Raw genomic sequence first — 26,131 nt, 5'->3', positions numbered from 1 at the left:
GGGTGTGGGGAGCTCGGATGTATTTACACTTAACTGCAATGATGTCTCAGTTATATGCACATAAACATTTCTCTGTAAGAGGCTTAAAAATCTTGCTGACAATCCACAGGATACTACAGATGCATAAAAATGAGAAACAGATTTTTTTTTTCCCTTTCAGGAGAACAGTGTAATTTATTATGCAGGCTGACTTTACATTAGTACACAGTTATATGCACTCTCTGATATCCAGTCTCTCAATTCTCATTCACTTTCTCTTGGAGGCAGCAAAATTGGGTGCATATAAAAAGTGGACAAATCGGACACCTCCACTCACTCTAATGGTAAATATCAGCTATTGGGCGCAAAACTGGATGATTTGGATGGGCATTCAATTGTGGGAAATTTTTCATTTTGAGAATTAGTGGCTTGTAAAATATCGTTTTCAAGTTTGTTTTGACAATTATAATTTTTTGTAAATTATCGTTTTACCTGTTTTAACATTTTTAAATTTGTTTTGAGAATTCAAATTTTGTAATTTATCATTTTAAAATGTAAATTATTGTTTTAACATTTTGAAATTCATAACCACACTACATAACCACACTCAAGCCTAGCACAGTTTCAGCATATGATCAAGCAGATTGCATATATTCAGAGATCTATTTCAGTAGCTAGTTGGAAGATTCATTCTTTTTTATTTCATTTTCATTCCCATGTGTTTGACTCATTGTTGGGCTTTTGGCATTGTCCCCATAAGAAAAATATAAAGAGAAGTATTATTTTTTTCACGGTTAGAGTTGGACTCACTGGATGGGGGCCACTTTGGCATAGTCAGTGAGCTTAAAGGACTTGCGAGGCCAAAATCCGGCCCCCAAATGTAAAAAAAGTTATCTACCTGTATGACTTTCTAAGGCACGGAGGACGCCGTCCGCGCCCTCCGTGCCGTTCCGCCGGGTCCCCGCCTCTCAATACGACCCCGAATGGCTCCCGACCCCACGGCCAGGGTCGGGCTCTGCTGCCTGTATAAAGATGGCCGCCGACCCTGGCCGCGGCTGCGCACTCCGCATGGCCGCTACTGCGGCTGCGCAGCACTAGGGCCAACCCCCCGATCCACGCTACAGGAAACAGCCTGTTGCGTGGATCGGGGGGTTGGCCCTAGTGCTGCGCAGCCGCAGTAGCGGCCATGCGGAGTGCGCAGCCGCGGCCAGGGTCGGCGGCCATCTTTATACAGGCAGCAGAGCCCGACCCTGGCCGTGGGGTCGGGAGCCATTCGGGGTCGTATTGAGAGGCGGGGACCCGGCGGAACGGCACGGAGGGCGCGGACGGCGTCCTCCGTGCCTTAGAAAGTCATACAGGTAGATAACTTTTTTTACATTTGGGGGCCGGATTTTGGCCTCGGAAGTCCTTTAAAGAGGAACTGTTGCAAAAAAAAAAAATTAAAACACATACAAATAAGAAGTACATTTCTCCTAGAGTAAAATGAGCCAGAAATGACTTTTCTCCTGTGTTGCTGTCACTTACAGTAAGTAGTAGAAATCTGACATTACCGACTATTTTGGACTAGCCCATTTTCTCATAAGGGGTTCTCAGGGTTTTCTTTATTTTTAAAATCACTTGCTCTGTCCAACTGCCAAAATTGTGTGCAGTGAGCAGGGATGCTGGCCAGCATCTTTGTATTCATAATTTTCAGGGAATATCTTTATAAAGAATGAAGGCCATGCTGAGAATACCCCATGAAGAGATGGACTAGCCCAAAACCTGTCGGTAATGTCAGATTTCTACTACTTACTGTAAGTGACAGCAACAAAGGAGAAAAGTAATTTTTGGATCATTTTACTCTGGGAGAAATGTACTTCTTATTTGTATGTGGTTTAAATTTCAAGATTTTTGCGAGAGTTCCTCTTTAAATACATTTACTAATCCTGTAAAGCATGACCAACAGCCCCTGTTTTTTTCAGTTGTGCGCTGCAGCCCTTTGTATTTGTACACAGTATACATAGGTGACTGAGCATTTTAGCATTTTTAGCAGGCTGAAAGCCTCGCTCACCACTGGGATCATGAATTACACTGTTCATAAAACAAATGGTGGGCACCTACTCCTACGATGCCCTACACCCCACATTCTGTGGGGGTGTAATTCCATCTGATAACCCATTCATGGTGGTATGATATTTATTGTTCAGTTACAAACTGTTAGAGAAACACTATGCTATGAATTTCTTTTGCCTCTGATGAAGCGGTGTAGTAGACCACGAAACATATGTCTGATCTCATTAGTGCGGAATCATATGCTAACAGTTTCCTTGACAGCTGGGCTCTATTATGGTTGAACAACAACAATTTTATAAAATTATAATTAATGTTGATAGTTTTAACTTTTGTCTCTTTGTTTGATATTTGGCCTTAGAACAGCTAACAAGTCCAGTCTCTTGATCTTTATCTGTGTATGTCATAATTTGTGTCAGATGGATCAGCCTCAAACTCAGTTGTGGACTTGTTACATACCGCAGTTAAATAGTTTGTGTTAATAAAAAAGAGAGAACTTAGCAATTGAAAAAATACAAAAAAATGCATGGAGGGAGCTTTCAATAATATTTTATTGGTATGGTTTGAAAATATCACCTTGGAGAAAAATCAGGAGAAAAGTTAATAGGATGTGAGCCAGTCTCCTCCTCTTACGAAGTTCAGAGTTGTATTACTAAGGAAAACTTGCAAGTCCCATTTTTGATCTTACATATAACAAAGACATTTCCAGCATGAAGCGGAATACCTTCTATGGGAAACCTCATGGGAACTTGCAGTGATCTCTATTTTTCAAAGACTAAATGGGGGCGATTCAAGTTTTTCCTAGAAAAGAATGAGATGTGTGAGGACTGAAGACCAGACTCAGAAAGTTCAATTCTAAAATTTGCCATAACCTGCAGATTACAGCTACTCCCGCTTTTAGTGTAGTGACTGGATAGTGTACTGGTTAAGGGCTCACACAGGAGATCTGGGTTTGAATCTCAGCTCTGCTTGTTCAGTAAACCAGCACCTATCCAGTAGAAGACCTTGGGCAAGACTCCCTAACACAAAAAGCGCAATATAAATGTTCTGTGCCTGTCTGTGTTGCAAAGAGCATAAGTATACTAAGCCTATCACAAAATGCTAAAAATTCATGCATAATTATTGATGGTACATACAAAAAGAGATTTCATAACAGTAACATTTTATAATATGAACATTATGTTTGGGAAAATGGTCCTTTTTGACCCCATCTTTGGCAGCCACCTGGTTAGCTGGAGTGAAGCAACAGAACAGCAAGAAGGTCCTTGCGGAGAATGAACCACTTCATCTTCTTCTCACACAGTCTGTAAGTATCATTCACAGTTTTCATAGAGGTTGATGGACACTTTAGGGCTGTTTCCTGTCATCTCTAAGAGGTTAAAAAAATGTCACTTGTCATGTTTTCTCTTGCACATCAGTATTAAATTAACAATACTCATTGTGGTGACTTTTCTAGCTTTAGTTCTGTCCACATATGAAGTTATGAAGTCACGGATACTGATAATGCTAAAAAAAAAATGGCTGGTGTGTAATCCGTTTTGTGCCCGCTCACAAACCCAAATGCCTAACATCATATACATAGCATATAGTAATACTTTGGGGGCTTTTGTTTTTCATGAGGTTAGTGGGCCACTCTCCTACTTATATCAGTTATTACTAAATTTTAAATACAGGTTTCCCTTGCTGATAATATACTTTAAAATATTGCTGAAAACAGAATTTCTGTTATTAAAAGCGTTGTGGCATCATGAACTGAGAAAAATGTGCTTTTAATGTGTTAAAGCTGATTGGCAGCTTTGCTCAAATTTCTTATATGTGTTTGAAGATATTGTTATCTTTAGATGGATACAGTATAGGTGAGTTGACCAGCTGGCTAGAGAGAAACATGCTGAATACAAAGACACTTCATGGGCGTACGTGGACTCTCACTGCCCGGACACTTTGTCGCAGGGTGAACCGAATGATGGCTCACCATGCTGCCACATAAATTCCCGGTGGCATCAATTACTATTCCCCTTCCAAGTCGTAGCAACTCGGAGGGAGAAGTAATTTGGGGTCTAGCCATTGCCGGTTCCCAAATTACACTGCTGCATGGCAACAGACCTAATATTATGTCTATGGCAGCATCCTGGTCAGGTGCAAGGTGGGGAAGAGAGTGCGTGCCAAAATGACCTGCTTCGATTTTATGTTCTATTTTAACTTTACCAAGAAGAAAAGCTTTATTATCAGTCATGTCATGTATCATATCTTCTGTGCATATACAATCTCATAATACTGTAAATGTAATCTGTAAATCATACTTTATGCATTATTTTTCCTGAAGAGTTTTGTGATGCATGCTGTAATATATTCCAGTTATGATTCTTAGAAGCACATTAAGACAATTAAGGGACAGTTCCCACATTCATGGATATCTATATCTTTAACTCCTTAGAAGATTATAACCTCATGAGAAGACATTATACTGCTGAAACACGCCGTTATTGTAACATTGGGTAAGTTCACTTAGAGGCCGAATTCATGCAACGTTACTATGTTTACTCATTTTTGCTCTAGCATGGACAAAAAGTAGAGTGCGCCAAGTTTTTAGAGGTTGAATTTAACCTTTGCATATTATAAGCACTTTTTGGTTGTTTAACCTATGTATTGATACAGTCTTACAGAACAGTTTTTTTCTGGTTCTTCCCCCCTGTCTTAATGCTGCAACTGCTGCAAAGCACTGCTGTACAATTGCCTTGCCTGGGTGTGCCATGGTACTGCCATGCTCCTCTTAATGTTGCATTCCTGGCCTCACACTACCCACCCATGGGCATTAGTACGGCAGGCAGAGTGAAAGGCCCCATTCCCACTTAGCACAATTCACTCTATTTTTCCCACACATGAATTTAGATCTAAAATGACGGCCTAGGAAACATGTATAAATACAATAACCTATAAATACATCAGAGGGCGATACAAAAACTTGGCAGATTCACTTTTTGTCCCTAGGGTTGTATGATGAACACGAGGACATGATTTGAGTGTGAAGGAAAAAAAAGTTTTTGCAATCTATTTAGAAAGGGGTCCTTTACAGTGAGAGTGGTTAAAATCTGGAACATCTTACCTCAGGAAGTAGTTATGGCAAACTATATATTTGCATTTAAAGAGTGATTGGGTGCTTTCCTTGCATTGAAGGGCATCCAAGGCTATCATTTTTAGGTAATTCCCGGAAGAGATTAACCAGGGATTTACCGTATTTTTCAGACTATAAGACGCACTTTTTCTTCCCCAAAAGTGGGGGGAAAAAGTGCCTGCGTATTATAGACCGAATACAGGGAGTTCCCGACTTACGAACGCCAGCCGCTACAAACCGCCGCCTCGCCACGTTGCCGGGGACTCCCTGTAATGTCTCTGCTGTCCTCCTGCACTGCCCATGTGTAAAGTGAATAGCGGTGGTTATCTCCTGTTAACCTAATTAGCGCGATCCCGGCCGTCTATTGAAAGTAATTCATTAAGTCAGTCACGCTGCCCTCCTGCCCGTGTAAGCTAATTAGCATTTATTCAACCTGCCTCCCAACCGTGTGATCTAATTAGCATTCAATGGTGCGCCTCCCGCTCGTGTAATCTAATTAGCATTCAATGACGCGCCTCCTGCCCGTGTAAGCTAATTAGCATTCAATCACCCCCCTCCCGCCCGGGTAAGTAAATTAGCTCGGTGTAAGGTACCGGTAATTAGCCGCATCACTCAGCTGACACTGGAAGCCTGCCATGAATAGCTGCTTCTCTTGCTCACTCCTTTCTCCTATTGCCGTCACTTCCTGGTCACGTCATTACATACGCGACCGTCACTATGAGGAAGGAGTGAGTGAGACAAGCAGCCGTTCATCGCAGGCTTCCAGTTTCAGGTGAGTGATGCCCGCGGCTAATTACGGTACATTACACCGAGAGATTGAATGCTAATTTACTTACACAGCCGGGAGGGGTGATTGAATGCTAATTAGCTTACACGGGGAGGAGGCGCGTCATTGAATGCTAATTAGACTACATGGGCGGGAGGCACGTCATTGAATGCTAATTTACTTACATGGGCGGAAGGGGGTAATTAAATGCTAATTAGCTTACACGGGCAGGAAGTGGAGTGATTAAATGCTAATTAGCTTACACAGGTGGGAGGGCAAGGTAATTGAATACTAATTACATTGCCTGTGTGGGGGTCTGAAGATTGAACACGAATTACCTTTCATGGGCGGGGGGGGGGGGTATGGGATGCTAATTACCTTACATGGAAGTGAATTTGAACGCTAATTTACCTTACTCAGGAAGATACAGAGATACAATGTTAGGTATCATACACAGGGGGAGATACTGGGCTAAATACCATATACTGGGGCAGATGCAACACTAATTACCATACACAGGGCAGATGCAAGGCTAATTACCTTACACAGGGAGGATACATGTAGCTAATTACCGGGGGAGAGATACTGGCTAGGGGGCAAGAGGAGGACATGAAAGGGGACAGGAGGACGACTCCAAGGGGGACAGAAGGACACAAGGGGGACTGAAGGACACAAGAGGGACTAGTGGAGGATATATAATTGGGGGAGAACATGTACAAGACGCTCCTAGACCATGGACGCACCAGATTTAGTATTTTTCTTTTTTTCCCTGGTTTTTGCTCTCTAAAGCTAGGTGCGTCTTATAGTCCGGAGCGTCTTATAGTCCGAAAAATACGGTATCTGACTGCCATCTGGAGTCGGGAAGGAATTTTTCCCTTTTAAGGCTATTGGCCCAGGCCTTATAAGGTTATTTGCCTTCCCCTGGATCAACTGGAATATATGCAGGTTCAGAATGGTGTTTTATTTATTTATTATTATTATTTTTTTAGTTGGGCTTGATGGACAAATGTCTGTTTTCATCCAAACTAACTATGAAAGTAAATAGGCAGTTTCAGGTACAGATAAAAAATTGTGCCTGCAGCATTTTTTGGGACATAGCATCAGAAAGCCCATTGCCACGTTTTGGCATGCAGGGAGATTTGAATGCATTCTCAGTGAACCTTCACTTCTATTCATTCTTAGACCTAGTTGCTGCTGATGAATAGGGCACCTAACACTAGCATTCTCCCTCCTCCTTTTCTTTCACAGGAGTAAGGTACTTTTCCACTGTCCACCTGACATTGACCACTTCATCATCATTTCCTGAAACAGAGCACTGCATCACACTAGTAACTGAAGTAGCTACATAAATGTGATGCTTACCTACCGTATATGTTACAGGCAAAGTACGAAATCAGGCATTCTATAGAATGCCTGAAGCGATTAGGTGAAGTATGAAGTGTCTGTTTCATTATGTACTTTGTCTAGGCATTCCATAGAATGCCTGAATTCGTTCAGGCAAAGTGTAGAATACCCAGTTCTCTATAGAATGCCTGCTTTTATTTCATCACACTTTGACTGTAAACGCAGCTTGCAATACCTATGCCTGCTGTCAGTGAGGCTAGTGATGATGATGATGGGTGCATGCATGCAAGATATTTACTGTTTGTGGAAAGTGGTGCTGTGAAGGAGCCTTCAGGTGTGTTGCCGGGGGAGGGGGGGAGAGCCCATGAGCAGGAAAGATGAGAGAGAAAAGTTGGACATCATGCGCGGGGGGGGGGGGGATGGCAGTTGGGTTCTATGGAAAGAATTATGGAAATGTATAATTAATCTGTTAATCTTTATATATATATATCCTTTATATTCTTATGTGGCTATAAGGACCACATGCACAAAATCAGACTAGTGTGTTAGAGTGACACTTTAAGTAATGGAATTATTATTACCCTAAGTGTTATCACAATATCACTGAATATATGTTTTTGAACCATTTACTGTGCACAGTTTCCTATGTCCTTTTCAGTGAAATTCCAGAACACCTCCCTTCCCCCTCAGTGTCATGGTGTGCTAGGCACAGGGGAGACGACTCTTTGAGAGGCAGTCTGAGCCAGTTTTCTGAAGGTGGGGGTGACTTTGAAGGAAACGAAACAAGAAACTGATTTCAGAAGACTTCCTCTAAAGTTGACTTTCACTTTCACGAAGGACAAAGAGGAGACAAGCAACCCCACCCAAAAGGAGAACTTAACATGCTGGTTGGACTTTTACCAGAAAGAACTGCCCAAACGGAGGAATATTTTATCATATTAATTATGCTTTAAAAGATCCCTGCACCCAGGAGAAAGTCACTTTTCTACTGCTGTGCAGGGCCTGTGTAGATGCAGACTCTATATGCTGGCTGAGAAAAGTCCTTGTACAAGTGAATAAAGATTTATACGTTTTTGGCCCTTAACGGAGAATGTCTCATGTGTAAGTTAATTTTCCTTTAACATCTGGTACTTCGAGCCGGAAAACCTATAGTCACAAAGAATTAAGGCCTAGGAGCGCGTTTGCGACTGGCGAATCTGATAGCAAGCCGGTGAAAGCCCACCGGGGCACATGTTCCCTTTCAAAAGGTGGCTAAACGCAACTAGGTCTCATGTCCTTGTGACATACTGTTTATTTCGAACCGTGAGACTTTTTCAGCCAAGGTCGGTGAAATCGCCTGCTTAGGATTCTAAAACAAACTTCTCGGGTGTCCTGAAAGCTTCTGAATTGTAAGTACTACCTTTTATTTCTGTAACTTCTCATACACAGGGCTGCGCAAAATTAGAGTATAAGTTTTGATGTGTTGTTATATTGTGTTGTATGACGCAATCTGTGGTCAATTTCCTAAGCTACCGTGTGCCTCAGCGGAATTGTAAGTTTTTGTAATAGAACACAGCCGCGTAAAAGGCAGTAATATCGGAGTGGATCTAGATCACAGGTTGTTTCTGTACTTCAGTCAGTATCAGCCCACACAGAGGTTCATCACGTTGAGTGTTGTCCGGTCTCAGCTGCAGCCCCCGAGGTGTCTTAGCAGAAATGTTTCCATCTTAGTGCAGGCACTCTGCCTCAGCGGGAATTGTAAGATCTTTGCGCTGTAAATGCAGGAATTGTTACATCTTTGTGCATAGAAGGCAGTATATTCCGGGAGGGGACCGCGGGAAATTGTAAATCCAACAATAAGTGAGTGAACGGGATTGAAACAGCAGGAATTGTTACATCATAGTGCTGTACATAGATCAATGGGGCAAGGTACAAGCAAAATTATGGCCACTAATGATGAAGGTGTCATGCGCAGGAAAAAGTAAAAATTGGATAAAATATCGCAGCCTGTGGGGGAATAAATATGTGTTTTTAGGGTATCTGCATCTTGACAGCTGTAAAGAAATTTGTTTCTCAAATTAAATGTGATGCTCAGGGTAATGTGATTTTAGAAAAGTAATATGGTTTACTAAAAGCTCAAAGATGGCTACTAGAGGCATATATGAGGAGGGGCCAAGTACGGAGAGCAAAGACTTGGAGGAAGTACCATGTATTGTATGTCAGGTTCCTCAGAACCCTCCCCAAAACCAAACTAAGCCCCTCCCACGAAAGGTGGATGAAGCCTCCAAGACACATGAGGTGAAAGATAATATAAATGGATTAGACATAGATGAGCTACTGGATAAAGTGATGAAGGTTTTTAGTAAATATAGAGGTATAGCTCCCCCTGCTGCTGAAACAACAGGTTCCCCTTATGAACGGTTTAGGATTGCTATACGTGAGGTTTTGACTGAAGGGATATGCAAGTGTGTTACACACTATGTGGTGGATCATAGAATTTGTGGAACGAGTGATTTTCCAGAAAGCACCCGATACCGATACCCTGTAGGTGTGATTAAGAGGAAGGGGAAGAAAGGGAAGAAAGTTGCTGCATATGTTTATGATTGCAACAAAGATGAAAGTAATTGTTATGTGAATGATAATGGGCACTTCACACTCCCACGAAAGCGCAAATCTAAGGATTTTGAAGGTCGCAAAGAATGCGGAGAGTGTTTTGAATGTGGTTTGAAAGGTCACCTGGCCCGACATTGCCCCCAGAGGGTTCGAGGTCCACAGTGACGAAGTGTGGTTAAGGGTACTAATTTGTGCCCTAGTTGAAGGCAAATGAGTAAGTCAATTTATTGATAAACATAGAATGTTACTTGTGGTATTGAAAAGACTGTGCAGATCTGTAAAGCTGGAGCTCTAAAATTTAATATGTAACTAACTGAATCCAGCAGAGGGGAAGGAGGGGGGGGGGGGGGGGGCTACAGGAGAAATTCACAAGTTATGAGCTGCTGTTTGTTGTTTGTGTATTTTCTTTTACAGTACAGACATACACTGTTTGTCTAATGTTTTGTATGAAAATTGGAGATTCAAAAGTGATTTTTACTGTCTGCAGTGGTCTGTTTGTGAATGTCGGTCACTTGGAATGTGTTTATAATGTTAAACTCTGTGAAATTCGAGTGGAGCTTCTGCCTGGGATTTGTGTGAAGGTATGGGTTACGCCCATATTTCTGAGGAGGGGGCAAGAGGCCTCATGGACTACTGATCCCAGCCTAGATGTGTGTATGTGTGTGTGTACAAGCGGAACAGAGTGATTTGAAAGAATGCATGTAGCAAGATAAAAGGTTTGTTTGACAGAAATAAATATATATTTTGTAAAACCCAGAAAGCGGATATATAAAAAAAAAAAAAAAGAGAAACCCCGCAAATATTACTTTCAATTATAAGAGTAAATATGATGATTTTTTGTTTTTGCTTCTGGGAACAATTGATTGCTGCATTGCTGTAGTATGTGGGTCATTGTCATCGATTGATTGACTGTCTGATTGACATCTGATTCAATTTTTATAATTTATGGGTATGTTAGAAGAAGTTCAGTAAACTGACTTTGATAGAAATATTTTGACTATGATGCCTTGTCTAATGGCGAACTGCAGAGAGGAATGCATGACTGTAGTTCTCTGCCAAGAGCCTGCCACCAGCCCCACCAAGCCCAGCCCCACCCCACCCCCATCCATCCATCCATCCAACCCCCCCACCCCGCCTATGCTGCACAGCCAGTTTGCTTGGGCATTTATGTCTTATTGTCCAGAAAGCTGCACCACCCTGGCCCCCTGTATCTTTGTTTTCTTTGTTGTCTTTTGACCAGAGGATGTTTTCCCCGTTCGCATTTGTGCGGTGACTTTTCCGCAGAGCAATTAACAAATCTTTGCGGATCAGTTCTATGTGCACAGGAGGGAATACACCAACAACTAAGCTGGTCTTACAGTAGTGAGCTGAAGAACATCGTAGAATAGATACGCTTCTTTCTGCGTCTTTGCTCAAGCTGTGTGTTTTATCACTTACCCTATGCCAGCCTGTTATATGGGATTCCGTCCCCCACTGTTTTTTTACTGACAGTCTGTATGCTTCCCCATCATGCATACGTTTGCGGTTTAATGGCGTCCGCAGGGTTTGGTGTCAGCACCTGAGGAGCCCACCCGTCCCACAGACCATGGATGTTCTCCGGGCTCCCCCAACACTGGCCATTCACATGTGTGCAACTGGGATAGTCCCCTCATCTCCCGTGGCAACGACTTGGCAGTCCTGATGTCTACAACTACAGCTCCCTCTGCTGACTTACAGTCTAAGACTTTACCTACAGGTCGCTCTGCATACTGCTGACCTACTAACCTTCCTTTGACTGACTCTGTTCAATTGATTTGTGGTAATGACACATGAGTCTTACATGTGTCAACAGGAGGGATAGTGTGGCTAAAATAAAACTACATGGGAACATTTGAACCATTGTAAGAGGGCGCACATGGGCCTTCCGAGTCCAGATTAATTAAAGATCCAGAGCCACAGCTTGCTACGAACACTCACATGAAGCTTCGGTGGTTTTGAAACAAAAGAAATGTTGTTTGCACCTTGCTCAAGAAGAACGCTTAGCGGTCATTTCCTTTTAAAACAGTAGCCAGATCCAATCTGTTCTTGATAGTTAGCACCACGGGGAAAAGAGGGGCGGAAATTTGAGATCCTGAGGCGACGGGAGATAAAAAAGGGGGGAACAGATACCTAAAAAGGCTACATAGGGGAAGTTGGGTTAACCACTTCCCGACCGCCGTATTGACAATTGGCGGCCGGGAAGTGCACCCCGCAAGGACCGCCGTATTGACAATTGGCGGCGGTCCTTGTAGGGGCATGGGCGGAGCGATCGCGTCATCCGTGACGCGATCCTCCGCCTCCGCCTGGCGCCGCACACCCCCCGCAACATCCCGCCGGCCATACGGAAGCGCCGGCGGGATGTTAACCCGACGATCGTCGCATACAAAGTGTATAATACACTTTGTAATGTTTACAAAGTGTATTATACAGGCTGCCTCCTGCCCTGGTGGTCCCAGTGTCCGAGGGACCACCAGGGCAGGCTGCAGCCACCCTAGTCTGCACCAAGCACACTGATTTTTTACCCCCCCTGCCCCAGATCGCCCACAGCACCCATCAGACCCCCCCCCCCCTGCCCACCCCCCAGACCCCTGTTTGCACCCAATCACCCCCCTAATCACCCATCAATCACTCCCTGTCACTATCTGTCAATGCTATTTTTTTTTATCCCCCCCCCTGCCCACTGCTCCCTCCTGATCACCCCCCCACCCCTCAGATTCTCCCCAGACCCCCCACCCCAGACCCCCCCCCCATGTACTGTATGCATCTATCCCCCCTGATCACCTGTCAATCACCTGTCAATCACCTGTCAATCGCCTGTCAATCACCCATCAATCACCCCCTGTCACTGCCACCCATCAATCAGCCCCTAACCTGCCCCTTGCGGGCAATCTGATCACCCCCCCACACCAATAGATCGCCCGCAGATCCGACATCAGATCACCTCCCAAATCCATTGTTTACATCTATTCTCTCCTCTAAACACCCACTAATTACCCATCAATCACCCATCAATAACCCCCTATCACCACCTGTCACTTTTACCTATCAGATCAGACCCTAATCTGCCCCTTGCGGGCACCCAATCACCCGCCCACACGCTCAGATTGCCCTCTGACCCCCCCTTATCAATTCACCAGTGCATTAATTACATCTGTTCTTCCCTGTAATAACCCACTGATCACCTGTCAATCACCTGCCAATCACCTATCACCCATCAATCACCCCCTGTCACCCCCTGTCACTGCCACCCATCAATCAGCCCCTAACCTGCCCCTTGCGGGCAATCTGATCACCCACCCACACCATTAGATCGCCCGCAAACCCGCCGTCAGATTACCTCCCAAATGTATCGTTTACATCTGTTATCTTCTCTAAACACCCACTAATTACCCATCAATCACCCATCAATCACCCCCTATCACCACCTGTCACTGTTACCTATCAGATCAGACCCTAATCTGCCCCTTGCGGGCACCCAATCACCCGCCCACACGCTCAGATTGCCCTCAGACCCCCCCCCCCCTATCAATTCGCCAGTGCATTAATTACATCTGTCCTTCCCTGTAATAACCCACTGATCACCTGTCAATCACCTGCCAATCACCTATCACCCATCAATCACCCCCTGTCACTGCCACCCAACAATCAGCCCCTAACCTGCCCCTTGCGGGCAATCTGATCACCCACCCACACAAATAGATCGCCCGCAGATCCGACATCAGATCACCACCCAAGCGCAGCGTTTACATCTATTCTCTCCTCTAAACACCCACTAATTACCCATCAATCACCCCCTATCACCACCTGTCACTGTTACCCATCAGATCAGACCCTAATCTGCCCCTTGCGGGCACCCAATCACCCGCCTACACGCTCAGATTGCCCTCAGACCCCCCCTTATCAATTCGCCAGTGCAATATTTACATCTGTCCTTCCCTGTAATAACCCACTGATCACCTGTCAATCACCTGCCAATCACCTATCACCCATCAATCACCCCCTGTCACTGCCACCCATCAATCACCCCCTGTCACTGCCACCCATCAATCACCCGCTGTCACTGCCACCCATCAATCAGCCCCTAACCTGCCCCTTGCGGGCAAACTGATCACCCACCCACACCAATAGATCGCCCGCAGATCCGACATCAGATCACCACCCAAGCGCAGTGTTTCCATCTATTCTCTACCCTAAACACCCACTAATTACCCATCAATCACCCCCTGTCAATGTTACCTATCAGATTAGACCCCTATCTGCCCCTAGGGCACTCAATCACCCGCCCACACCCTCAGAATGCCCTCAGACCCCAGCCCTGATCACCTCGCCAGTGCATTGCTTGCATCTATTCCCCCCTCTAATCACACCTTGAGACACCCATCAATCACCTCCTGTCACCCCCTAGCACACCTACCCATCAGATCAGGCCCCAATTTGCCCCGTGTGGGCTCCTGATCACTCGGCCAAACCCTCAGATTCCCCTCAGACCCCCTTCCGATCACCTCCCCAGTGCATTGATTGCATCTATTTTCCCCTCTAACCACCCCCTGAGACACCCATCAATCACCTCCTGTCACCCCCCCTAGCACTCCTATCCATCAGATCAGGCCCAATACAACCTGTCATCTAAAAGGCCACCCTGCTTATGACCGGTTCCACAAAATTCGCCCCCTCATAGACCACCTGTCATCAAAATTTGCAGATGCTTATACCCCTGAACAGTCATTTTGAGACATTTGGTTTCCAGACTACTCACGGTTTTGGGCCTGTAAAATGCCAGGGCGGTATAGGAACCCCACAAGTGACCCCATTTTAGAAAAAAAGACACCCCAAGGTATTTTGTTAGGTGTATGACGAGTTCATAGAAGATTTTATTTTTTGTCAAAAGTTAGCGGAAATTAATTTTTATTGTTTTTTTTTCCCAAAGTGTCATTTTTCACTAACTTGTGACAAAAAATAAAATCTTCTATGAACTCGCCATACACCTAACAGAATACCTTGGGGTGTCTTCTTTCTAAAATGGGGTCACTTGTGGGGTTCCTATACTGCCCTGGCATTTTAGGGCCCCTAAACCGCGAGGAGTAGTCTAGAAAACAAATGCTTCAAAATGATCTGTGAATAGGACGTTGGGCCCCTTAGCGCACCTAGGCTGCAAAAAAGTGTCACACATGTGGTACCGCCGTACTCAGGAAAAGTAGTATAATGTGTTTTGGGGTGTATTTTTACACATACCCATGCTGGGTGGGAGAAATTTCTATGTAAATGGACAATTGTGTGTAAAAAAATCAAACAATTGTCATTTACAGAGATATTTCTCCCACTTAGCATGGGTATGTGTAAAAATACACCCCAAAACGCATTATACTACTTCTCCTGAGTACGGCGGTACCACATGTGTGGCACTTTTTTACACCCTAAGTACGCTAAGGGGCCCAAAGTCCAATGAGTACCTTTAGGATTTCACAGGTCATTTTGCGACATTTGGTTTCAAGACTACTCCTCACGGTTTAGGGCCCCTAAAATGCCAGGGCAGTATAGGAACCCCACAAATGACCCCATTCAGACACCCAAAGGTATTCCGTACAGAGTATGGTGAGTTCATAGAAGATTTTATTTTTTGTCACAAGTTAGCGGAAAATGACACTTTGTGAAAAAACACAATTAAAATCAATGTCCGCTAACTTGTGACAAAAAAATAAAAACTTCTATGAACTCACCATACTCCTAGCGGAATACCTTGGGGTGTCTTCTTTCTAAAATGGGGTCATTAGTGGGGTTCCTATACTGCCCTGGCATTTTAGGGGCCCTAAACCGCGAGGAGTAGTCTTGAAACAAAAATGACCTGTGAAATCCTAAAGTTACTCATTGGACTTTGGGCCCCTTAGTGCAGTTAGGGTGCAAAAAAGTGCCACACATGTGGTATCGCCGTACTCGGGAGAAGTAGTATAATGTGTTTTGGGGTGTATTTTTACACATACCCATGCTGGGTGGGAGAAATACCTCTGTAAATGACAATCTTTTGATTTTTTTACACACAATTGTCCATTTACAGAGGTATTTCTCCCACCCAGCATGGGTATGTGTAAAAATACACCCCAAAACACATTGTACTACTTCTCCCGAGTATGGCGATACCACATGTGTGGCACTTTTTTGCACCCTAACTGCGCTAAAGGGCCCAAAGTCCAATGAGTACCTTTAGGATTTCACAGGTCATTTTGAGAAATTTCGTTTCAAGACTACTCCTCACGGTTTAGGGCCCCTAAAATGCCAGGGCAGTATAGGAACCCCACAAATGACCCCATTTTAGAAAGAAGACACCCCAAGGTATACCGTTAGTAGTATGGCGAGTTCATAGAAGATTTTATTTTTTGTCACAAGTTAGCGGAAATTGATTTTAATTGTGTTTTTTCACAAAGTGTCATTTTCCGCTAACTTTTGACAAAAAATAAAATCTTCTATGAACTCACCATACTCCTAACGGAATACCTTGGGGTGTCTTCTTTCTAAAATGGTGTCATTTGTGGGGTTCCTATACTGCCCTGGCATTTTAGGGGCCCTAAACCGTGAGGAGTAGTCTTGAAACGAAATTTCTCAAAATGACCTGTGAAATCCTAAAGGTACTCATTGGACTTTGGGCCCTTTAGCGCAGTTAGGGTGCAAAAAAGTGCCACACATGTGGTATCGCCGTACTCAGGAGAAGTAGTATAATGTGTTTTGTGGTGTATTTTTACACATACCCATGCTGAGTGGGAGAAAGATTTCTGTAAATGGACAATTGTGTGTTATAAAAATTAACAAATTGTCATTTACAGAGATATTTCTCCCACCCAGCATGGGTATGTGTAAAAATACACCCCAAAACACATTATACTACTTCTCCTGAGTATGGCAATACCACATGTGTGGCACTTTTTTGCAGCCTAACTGCGCTAAGGGGTCCAAAGTCCAATGAGCACCTTTAGGCTTTACAGGGGTGCTTACAATTTAGCACCCACCAAAATGTCAGGACAGTAAACACACCCCACAAATGACCCCATTTTGGAAAGTAGACCCTTCAAGGTATTCAGAGAGGGGCATGGTGAGTCCGTGGCAGATTTCATTTTTTTTTGTCGCAAGTTAGAAGAAATGGAAACTTTTTTTTTTTTTTTTTCTCACAAAATGTCATTTTCCGCTTACTTGTGACAAAAAATAATATCTTCTATGAACTCACTATGCCTCTCAGTGAATACTTTGGGATGTCTTCTTTCCAAAATGGGGTCATTTGGGGGGTATTTATACTATCCTGGAATTCTAGCCCCTCATGAAACATGACAGGGGGTCAGAAAAGTCAGAGATGCTTGAAAATGGGAAAATTCACTTTTTGCACCATAGTTTGTAAACGCTATAACTTTTACCCAAACCAATAAATATACACTGAATGGGTTTTTTTTATCAAAAACATGTTTGTCCACATTTTTCGCGCTGCATGTATACAGAAATTTTACTTTATTTGAAAAATGTCAGCACAGAAAGTTAAAAAAATCATTTTTTTGCCAAAATTCATGTCTTTTTTGATGAATATAATAAAAAGTAAAAATCGCAGGAGCAATCAAATAGCACCAAAAGAAAGCTTTATTAGTGACAAGAAAAGGAGCCAAAATTCATTTAGGTGGTAGGTTGTATGAGCGAGCAATAAACCGTGAAAGCTGCAGTGGTCTGAATGGAAAAAAAGTGGCCGGTCCTTAAGGGGTAGAAAGCCCTAGGTCCTCAAGTGGTTAAAACCATAGCATTTTTAAAGGGAAAAAGAAGAAGAAGAAGAGCCCTGGAATGACAATGACAATGACTGAACGACCTCCATTGAACAGCAACGACAGGATAGACAAAGAGACTACTGACCCATCCCCATCGGACAGTATTAACAAGATGAACGTGACTAGTAATAAGGCTCTAGCGACCGGTGGAATTTTTAATTTTTTGATTACTTTGGCAACTTTACTGCAAAACCAAATGAATGTGTCTGACTGTATTGTGTGTGCAGCGGCTAGACCGCAAATTGCTCTGGTACCAGTAGTGGTGAGTGGGTCTGAATTAGAATGTATGATACAGAGTATGATAAGTGTGAATCAACCACGGAACTGCACCACAGAGAGAGCCCGTATGAAGGTACCAGGCACGCCACAGCGTGCATTTGCTACAGCCAGCAATCTTACGTGTTATAATAGATCTGCCCCCAGTAACCATCCAATGATTGTGGAGAAATAGTGGAGATAACCAATGATAAAGGGTTGAGCCTAGGAACAAAATGGCAGTTAGAAGATACTTGGTGGACTTGTGAACCTAACAAAGCAGAATCATCATTGCCACCAGGATGGAAAGGGTTGTGTGCCCCTGTCTGGATGATAGAACATGTAACTATATTGCCCTATGAGTCCTTTAAAATTTTGGTGAATAAAAAGCTACACCGGAGTAGTGTTGGGCGAACAGTGTTCGCCACTGTTCGGGTTCTGCAGAACATCACCCTGTTCGGGTGATGTTCGAGTTCGGCCGAACACCTGATGGTGTTCGGCCAAACTGTTCGGCCATATGGCCGAACTAAGAGCGCATGGCCGAACGTTACACAAACGTTCGGCTAGCGCTGTGATTGGCCGAACGGGTCACGTGTAGTGTTGGGCGAACATCTAGATGTTCGGGTTCGGGCCGAACATGGCCGCGATGTTCGGGTGTTCGAGCCGAACTCCGAACATAATGGAAGTCAATGGGGACCCGAACTTTCGTGCTTTGTAAAGCCTCCTTACATGCTACATACCCCAAATTTACAGGGTATGTGCACCTTGGGAGTGGGTACAAGAGAAAAATTTTTTTAGCAAAAAGAGCTTATAGTTTTTGAGAAAATCGATTTTAAAGTTTCAAAGGGAAAACTGTCTTTTAAATGCGGGAAATGTCTGTTTTCTTTGCACAGGTAACATGCTTTTTGTCGGCATGCAGTCATAAATGTAATACAGATAAAAGGTTCCAGGAAAAGGGACCGGTAACGCTAACCCAGCAGCAGCACACGTGATGGAACAGGAGGAGGGCGGCGCAGGAGGAGAAGGCCACGCTTTGAGACACAACAACCCAGGCCTTGCATGAGGACAAGAAGCGTGCGGATAGCAATTTGCATTTTGTCGGCATGCAGTCATAAATGTAATACAGATGAGAGGTTCCAGGAAAAGGGACCGGTAACGCTAACCCAGCAGCAGCACACGTGATGGAACAGGAGGAGGGCGGCGCAGGAGGAGAAGGCCACGCTTTGAGACACAACAACCAAGGCCTTGCATGAGGACAAGAAGCGTGCGGATAGCAATTTGCATTTTGTCGGCATGCAGTCATAAATGTAATACAGATGAGAGGTTCCAGGAAAAGGGACCGGTAACGCTAACCCATCACAGATGTTCATTGTTCATGTTACTTGGTTGGGGTCCGGGAGTGTTGCGTAGTCGTTTCCAATCCAGGATTGATTCATTTTAATTTGAGTCAGACGGTCTGCATTTTCTGTGGAGAGGCGGATACGCCGATCTGTGACGATGCCTCCGGCAGCACTGAAACAGCGTTCCGACATAACGCTGGCTGCCGGGCAAGCCAGCACCTCTATTGCGTACATTGCCAGTTTGTGCCAGGTGTCTAGCTTCAATACCCAATAGTTGAAGGGTGCAGATGGATTGTTCAACACAGCTATGCCATCTGACATGTAGTCCTTGACCATCTTCTCCAGGCGATCGGTGTTGGAGGTGGATCTGCACGCTTGCTGTTCTGTGTGCTGCTGCATGGGTGTCAGAAAATGTTCCCACTCCAAGGACACTGCCGATACCATTCCCTTTTGGGCACTAGCTGCGGCTTGTGTTGTTTGCTGCCCTCCTGGTCGTCCTGGGTTTGCGGAAGTCAGTCTGTCGGCGTACAACTGGCTAGAGGAGGGGGAGGATGTCAATCTCCTCTCTAAAGTCTCCACAAGGGCCTGCTGGTATTCTTCCATTTTGACCTGTCTGACTCTTTCTTCAAGCAGTTTTGGAACATTGTGTTTGTACCGTGGATCCAGAAGGGTATAAACCCAGTAATTGGTGTTGTCCAGAATGCGCACAATGCGTGGGTCACGTTCAATGCAGTCCTAGGCCGAAGAAGTCATAGCCTAGGGTCACAAAAACCTGTTTATTTGGGCAATTTCAATGGTAGTGATGCTGACGTACATAAATCTCAGCCATGGCCGTTAGCAACGTCTGAATTTCACGAAATGTCTCATGCAGGTAGAAGACATATTGTTAGACTTGGATTCCAAAGATGGGGTCCCTACATCTCTGCAAACCAGAGTTACAGGGGTGCAAAATTGGTAAAATACCCCATAGGCTTTCATTGCCTCCCTATTTCACTTTCCAAAATCTCACATCCTTTCAAAGGGCAATTGCTCAGCAGTGGCAAATTTTCTAGCATTGTAGGGACCCTTAGGGGGAACATGACTGGTGAGTTTTGGGCCCCTAGGCCGAAGAGGTCATAGCCTAGGGTCACAAAAACCTGTTTATTTGGGCAATTTCAATGGTGGCGAGTCTGACGTACATAAATCGCAGCAATGGCCGTTAGCAACGTCTGAATCTCACGAAATGTCTCATGCAGGTAGAAGACATATTGTTAGACTTGGATTCCAAAGATGGGGTCTCTACATCTCTGCAAACCAGAATTACAGGGCTCCAAAATTGGTAAAATCCCCCATAGGCTTTCATTGGGCCTACTATTTACCATTCCAAAATCTCACACCATTTCAAAGGGCAATGGCTCAGCAGTGGCAAAACTCACCAGTCATGATCCCCCTAAGAGTCCCTACAATGCTAGAAAATTTGGTACTGCTGAGCCATTGCTCTTTGAAAAGATGTGAGATTTTGGAAAGTGAAATAGGGAGGCAATGAAAGCCTAGGGGGGATTTTACCAATTTTGCACCCCTGTAACTCTGGTTTGCAGAGATGTAGGGACCCCATCTTTGGAATCCAAGTCTAACAATATGTCTTCTACCTGCATGAGACATTTCGTGAAATTCAGACGTTGCTAACGGCCATGGCTGAGATTTATGTACGTCAGCATCACTACCATTGAAATTACTCAAATAAACAGGTTTTTGTGACCCTAGGCTATGACCTCTTTGGCCTAGGGGCCCGAAACTCACCAGTCATGTTCCCCCTAAGGGTCCCTACAATGCTAGAAAATTTGCCACTGCTGAGCAATTGCCCTTTGAAAAGATGTGAGATTTTGGAAAGTGAAATAGGGAGGCAATGAAAGCCTATGGGGGATTTTACCAATTTTGGACCCCTGTAACTCTGGTTTGCAGAGATGTAGGGACCCCATCTTTGGAATCCAAGTCTAACAATATGTCTTCTACCTGCATGAGACATTTTAGTGAAATTCAGATGTTGCTAACGGCCATGGCTGAGAATTATGTACGTCAGCATCACTACCATTAAAATAGCCCAAATAAACAGGTTTTTGTGACCCTAGGCTATGACCTCTTCGGCCTAGGGGCCCGAAACTCACCAGTCATGTTCCCCCTAAGGGTCCCTACAATGCTAGAAAATTTGCCACTGCTGAGCAATTGCCCTTTGAAAAGATGTGAGATTTTGGAAAGTGAAATAGGGAGGCAATGAAAGCCTATGGGGTATTTTACCAATTTTGGACCCCTGTAACTCTGGTTTGCAGAGATCTAGGGACCCCATCTTTGGAATCCAAGTCTAACAATATGTCTTCTACCTGCATGAGACATTTTGTGAAATTCAGACGTTGCTAACGGCCATGGCTGAGATTTATGTACGTCAGCATCACTACCATTGAAATTGCCCAAATAAACAGGTTTTTGTGACCCTAGGCTATGACCTCTTCGGCCTAGGACTGCATTGAACGCGACCCACGCATTGTGCGCATTCTGGACAACACCAATTACTGGGTTTATACCCTTCTGGATCCACGGTACAAACACAATGTTCCAAAACTGCTTGAAGAAAGAGTCAGACAGGTCAAAATGGAAGAATACCAGCAGGCCCTTGTGGAGACTTTAGAGAGGAGATTGACATCCTCCCCCTCCTCTAGCCAGTTGTACGCCGCCAGACTGACTTCCGCAAACCCAGGACGACCAGGAGGGCAGCAAACAACACAAGCCGCAGCTAGTGCCCAAAAGGGAATGGTATCGGCAGTGTCCTTGGAGTGGGAAAATTTTCTGACACCCATGCAGCAGCACACAGAACAGCAAGCGTGCAGATCCACCTCCAACACCGATCGCCTGGAGAAGATGGTCAAGGACTACATGTCAGATGGCATAGCTGTGTTGAACAATACATCTGCACCCTTCAACTATTGGGTATCGAAGCTAGACACCTGGCACAAACTGGCAATGTACGCAATAGAGGTGCTGGCTTGCCCGGCAGCCAGCGTTATGTCGGAACGCTGTTTCAGTGCTGCCGGAGGCATCGTCACAGATCGGCGTATCCGCCTCTCCACAGAAAATGCAGACCGTCTGACTCAAATTAAAATGAATCAATCCTGGATTGGAAACGACTACGCAACACTCCCGGACCCCAACCAAGTAACATGAACAATGAACATCTGTGATGGGTTAGCGTTACCGGTCCCTTTTCCTGGAACCTCTCATCTGTATTACATTTATGACTGCATGGCGACAAAATGCAAATTGCTATCCGCACGCTTCTTGTCCTCATGCAAGGCCTTGGTTGTTGTGTCTCAAAGTGTGGCCTTCTCCTTCTGCGCCGCCCTCCTCCTGTTCCATCACGTGTGCTGCTGCTGGGTTAGCGTTACCGGTCCCTTTTCCTGGAACCTCTTATATGTATTACATTTATGACTGCATGCCGACAAAAAGCATGTTACCTGTGCAAAGAAAACAGACATTTCCCGCATTTAAAAGACAGTTTTCCCTTTGAAACTTTAAAATCGATTTTCTCAAAAACTATAAACTCTTTTTGCTAAATTTTTTTTCCTCTTGTACCCACTCCCAATGTGCACATACCCTGTAAATTTGGGGTATGTAGCATGTAAGGAGGCTTTACAAAGCACGAAAGTTCGGGTCCCCATTGACTTCCATTATGTTCGGAGTTCGGCTCGAACACCCGAACATCGCGGCCATGTTCGGCCTGTTCGGCCCGAACCCGAACATCTAGATGTTCGCCCAACACTACACGGGAGTAAAAGGGAGGCACCAAAAGGGAGTTTGGACCCATATGCATATATTGGTGCGATAGGGGTCCCCAGAGGGGTACCAGATGAGTTCAAGGCTAGGAACCAAATTGCTGCAGGGTTTGAGTCAATTTTCTTATGGCCAACAGTTAACAAAAATGTGGATTGGATTAATTACATCTACTACAATCAGCAAAGATTTGTTAATTATACTAGAGATGCTATCGAAGGTTTGGCAGAGCAACTGAAAGCAACATCACTAACAGCATTGCAGAATAGAATTGCATTAGATATGCTGTTGGCAGAGAAAGGGGGTGTATGTGAATTTTTTGGGGGAACAATGTTGTACCTACATTCCAGATAATACGTCCCCTGATGGAAAAGTGACAGTGGCTCTTCAGCAGTTAAAAGACCTATCTGAAGAGCTGACACGAAACTCAGGTGTTTCAAACCCAATAACAGACTGGTTACAGAACTGGTTTGGAAGCTAGACTTCATTTTTTCAGAGTTTTGGAATCGCATTCCTAACTGTTCTTATGGTTCTGTTCCTGCTAGCCTGCTGTATTTTTTTTTCAATGCTGAGAACATTTTTTGCAAGGTTGATAGATAAGCATATGAGTACTACTATGTATGCAGCCTTAGCACAGCATGATGAAGAAGCATACGGTGATCTGGGAGGAGATTATGATGGTATGCTGGAGGGGGATGGCCAGGCCAACGTGTGAGGCAATTATTCCAGCTCACGGCCAGAGCCTGATTTTTGTTTTTGAACATTTCACTTCTATGCCCTGACTTGCTGTAGTGCATACCCATTTGCAGCAAAGGGGAATAGAAGGCTGTGTTTGCTTGAACCTCCAATCCCTGTAGTGGAGACACATTTGCAGATACCCGAGGCTTAAGCAAGCATGATCACAGAAATGTGAATGTAAATATTCTTTTTATACACATATATAATCAAGCCACAACCCACAGTATTAATTATAAACAGGAGGGAAATGTGGAAAGAATTATGGAAATTTATAATTAATCTGTTAATCTTTATATATATATCCTTTATATTCTTATGTGGCTATAAGGACCACATGCACAGAATCAGACTAGTGTGTTAGAGTGACACTTTAAGTAATGGAATTATTATTACCCTAAGAGTTATCACAATATCACTGAATATATGTTTTTGAACCATTTACTGTGCACAGTTTCCTATGTCCTTTTCAGTGAAATTCCAGAACACCTCCCTTCCCCCTCAGTGTCATGGTGTGCTAGGCACAGGGGAGACGACTCTTTGAGAGGCAGTCTGAGCCAGTTTTCTGAAGGTGGGGGTGACTTTGAAGGAAACGAAACAAGAAACTGATTTCAGAAGACTTCCTCTAAAGTTGACTTTCACTTTCACGAAGGACAAAGAGGAGACAAGCAACCCCACCCAAAAGGAGAACTTAACATGCTGGTTGGACTTTTACCAGAAAGAACTGCCCAAACGGAGGAATATTTTATCATATTAATTATGCTTTAAAAGATCCCTGCACCCAGGAGAAAGTCACTTTTCTACTGCTGTGCAGGGCCTGTGTAGATGCAGACTCTATATGCTGGCTGAGAAAAGTCCTTGTACAAGTGAATAAAGATTTCTATGTTTTTGGCACTTAACGGAGAATGTCTCATGTGTAAGTTAATTTTCCTTTAACAGTTCTGACAGTTGAAGGCTAGAGATGGCCCGAGCTTCTGATTTTAGGTTCACAAACCGCGTTCACGAACTTCCGCAAAAGTTCGGTTCGCGCGAACATTCGCAAACCACAATAGATTACAATGGGGAGGCGAAGTTTTCAAAGTAACACTTATGCTGGCCACAAAAGTGATGGAAAAGATGTTTCAAGGGGTCTAACATCTGAGTTTTTGCATGGATGAGTGGGATAGACGCCAAAAGTCCTGGGGAAAAATCTGGATTTGATGCAAAGCAGCGTTTTAAGGGCAGAAATCACATTGAATGCCAAATTGCAGGCCCAAAGTGCTTTAAAACATCTGTGTATACATCAATCAGGGGGTGTAATTAGAGTACTGCTTCACACTGACACACCAAACTCACTGTGTAACGCACTGCAAACAGCTGCTTGCGTAGTGACGGCCGTGCTGGAGTGGTGCGCACCATGGGGAGAGTGCAGGCCGTGGCGGTTTTCAAGCTCATATGGTCGCCGGGCTGTGGTAGCTCAATGATAGAGCAGTGACTATCCAGCTAATCAAATTTGGTCTGTCCACAATGAAGAAACGACCTAATTATCTTGGGTGTGCCCCCCGAGACACTCATATAGCCGGCGGTCATTGCTTCATTGTGATACGCAAGCCCCTACACCGCGAGAAGGTAATGATCACGAAGGGGAATTGGCACATGTACATGCCTTTTGCTTTGTTGTTGCAGCTGCAGTGCAGCCAGTACACTTAGGCAGGCATGTACACGCACCAGAAAAATTGTTATAGCGGCCGCTGCTATCAGCGGCCATAAAAATTCAGGAATCCACCTGGAGTTGTGGACCCTGTTAGTGGTGGACGGAGAAGGCAGTCAACCAGCCTGCGGGCAGAGATGCTGTGTGGGGAGCGACTTAGTCTTGGGGCAGGCAGTCACACGGCGTGCAGGCAGAGATGCTGTGCGTGGGGACTGACTTAGTCTTCAGGCTGGCCTGAGCATGCTTTGCAGACCAGGCATCCGTGGTCAGATGGACCCTTGACCCAACACTGTGTGCCAGAGATGTCACCACTTGCCTTTCAACATCACGGTACAGTTTAGGTCTCGCCTTTTTTGAGAAAAAAATGCGGCCTGGTATCTTCCACTGCAGTGTGTGGCTTTGCTTTTGTGTGCTGCTTTTCCTCAGGTGGTCATCCCATTGCAGTTTGTGCTTTGCAATCATGTGCCTTTGTAAGGTAGTTGTCCCTACGCGGGTCTTGGTCTTTCCACGGCTCAATTTACGGTGGCAGAGAGTACAGATGGCATTGCTCTCATCTGAGGCAGACACACAAACAAATGTCCACACCGCTGAGCCCTGGGGTGATGGCACTTTGGTGGTGGTGGCCGACTGAGTGTTAAGTGGGGTGCCAGAATCAGA

The 26,131-nt window shown here is 44.5% G+C and overlaps 1 long non-coding RNA gene across 2 annotated transcripts in view; it reads left to right on the top strand.

The window, feature by feature from the left end:
- The window catches only part of LOC137555888 (uncharacterized), a 92,117-nt gene that overhangs the window by 422 nt on the left and 65,564 nt on the right, over positions 1 to 26,131 (top strand). The gene's annotated exons all lie outside the window — the stretch shown is intronic.

Source organism: Hyperolius riggenbachi, chromosome 1, assembly GCF_040937935.1.
Source record: "Hyperolius riggenbachi isolate aHypRig1 chromosome 1, aHypRig1.pri, whole genome shotgun sequence".
Classification (NCBI taxonomy): Eukaryota; Metazoa; Chordata; class Amphibia; order Anura; family Hyperoliidae; genus Hyperolius; species Hyperolius riggenbachi.
This window is presented reverse-complemented; position numbering and strand designations above follow the sequence as displayed.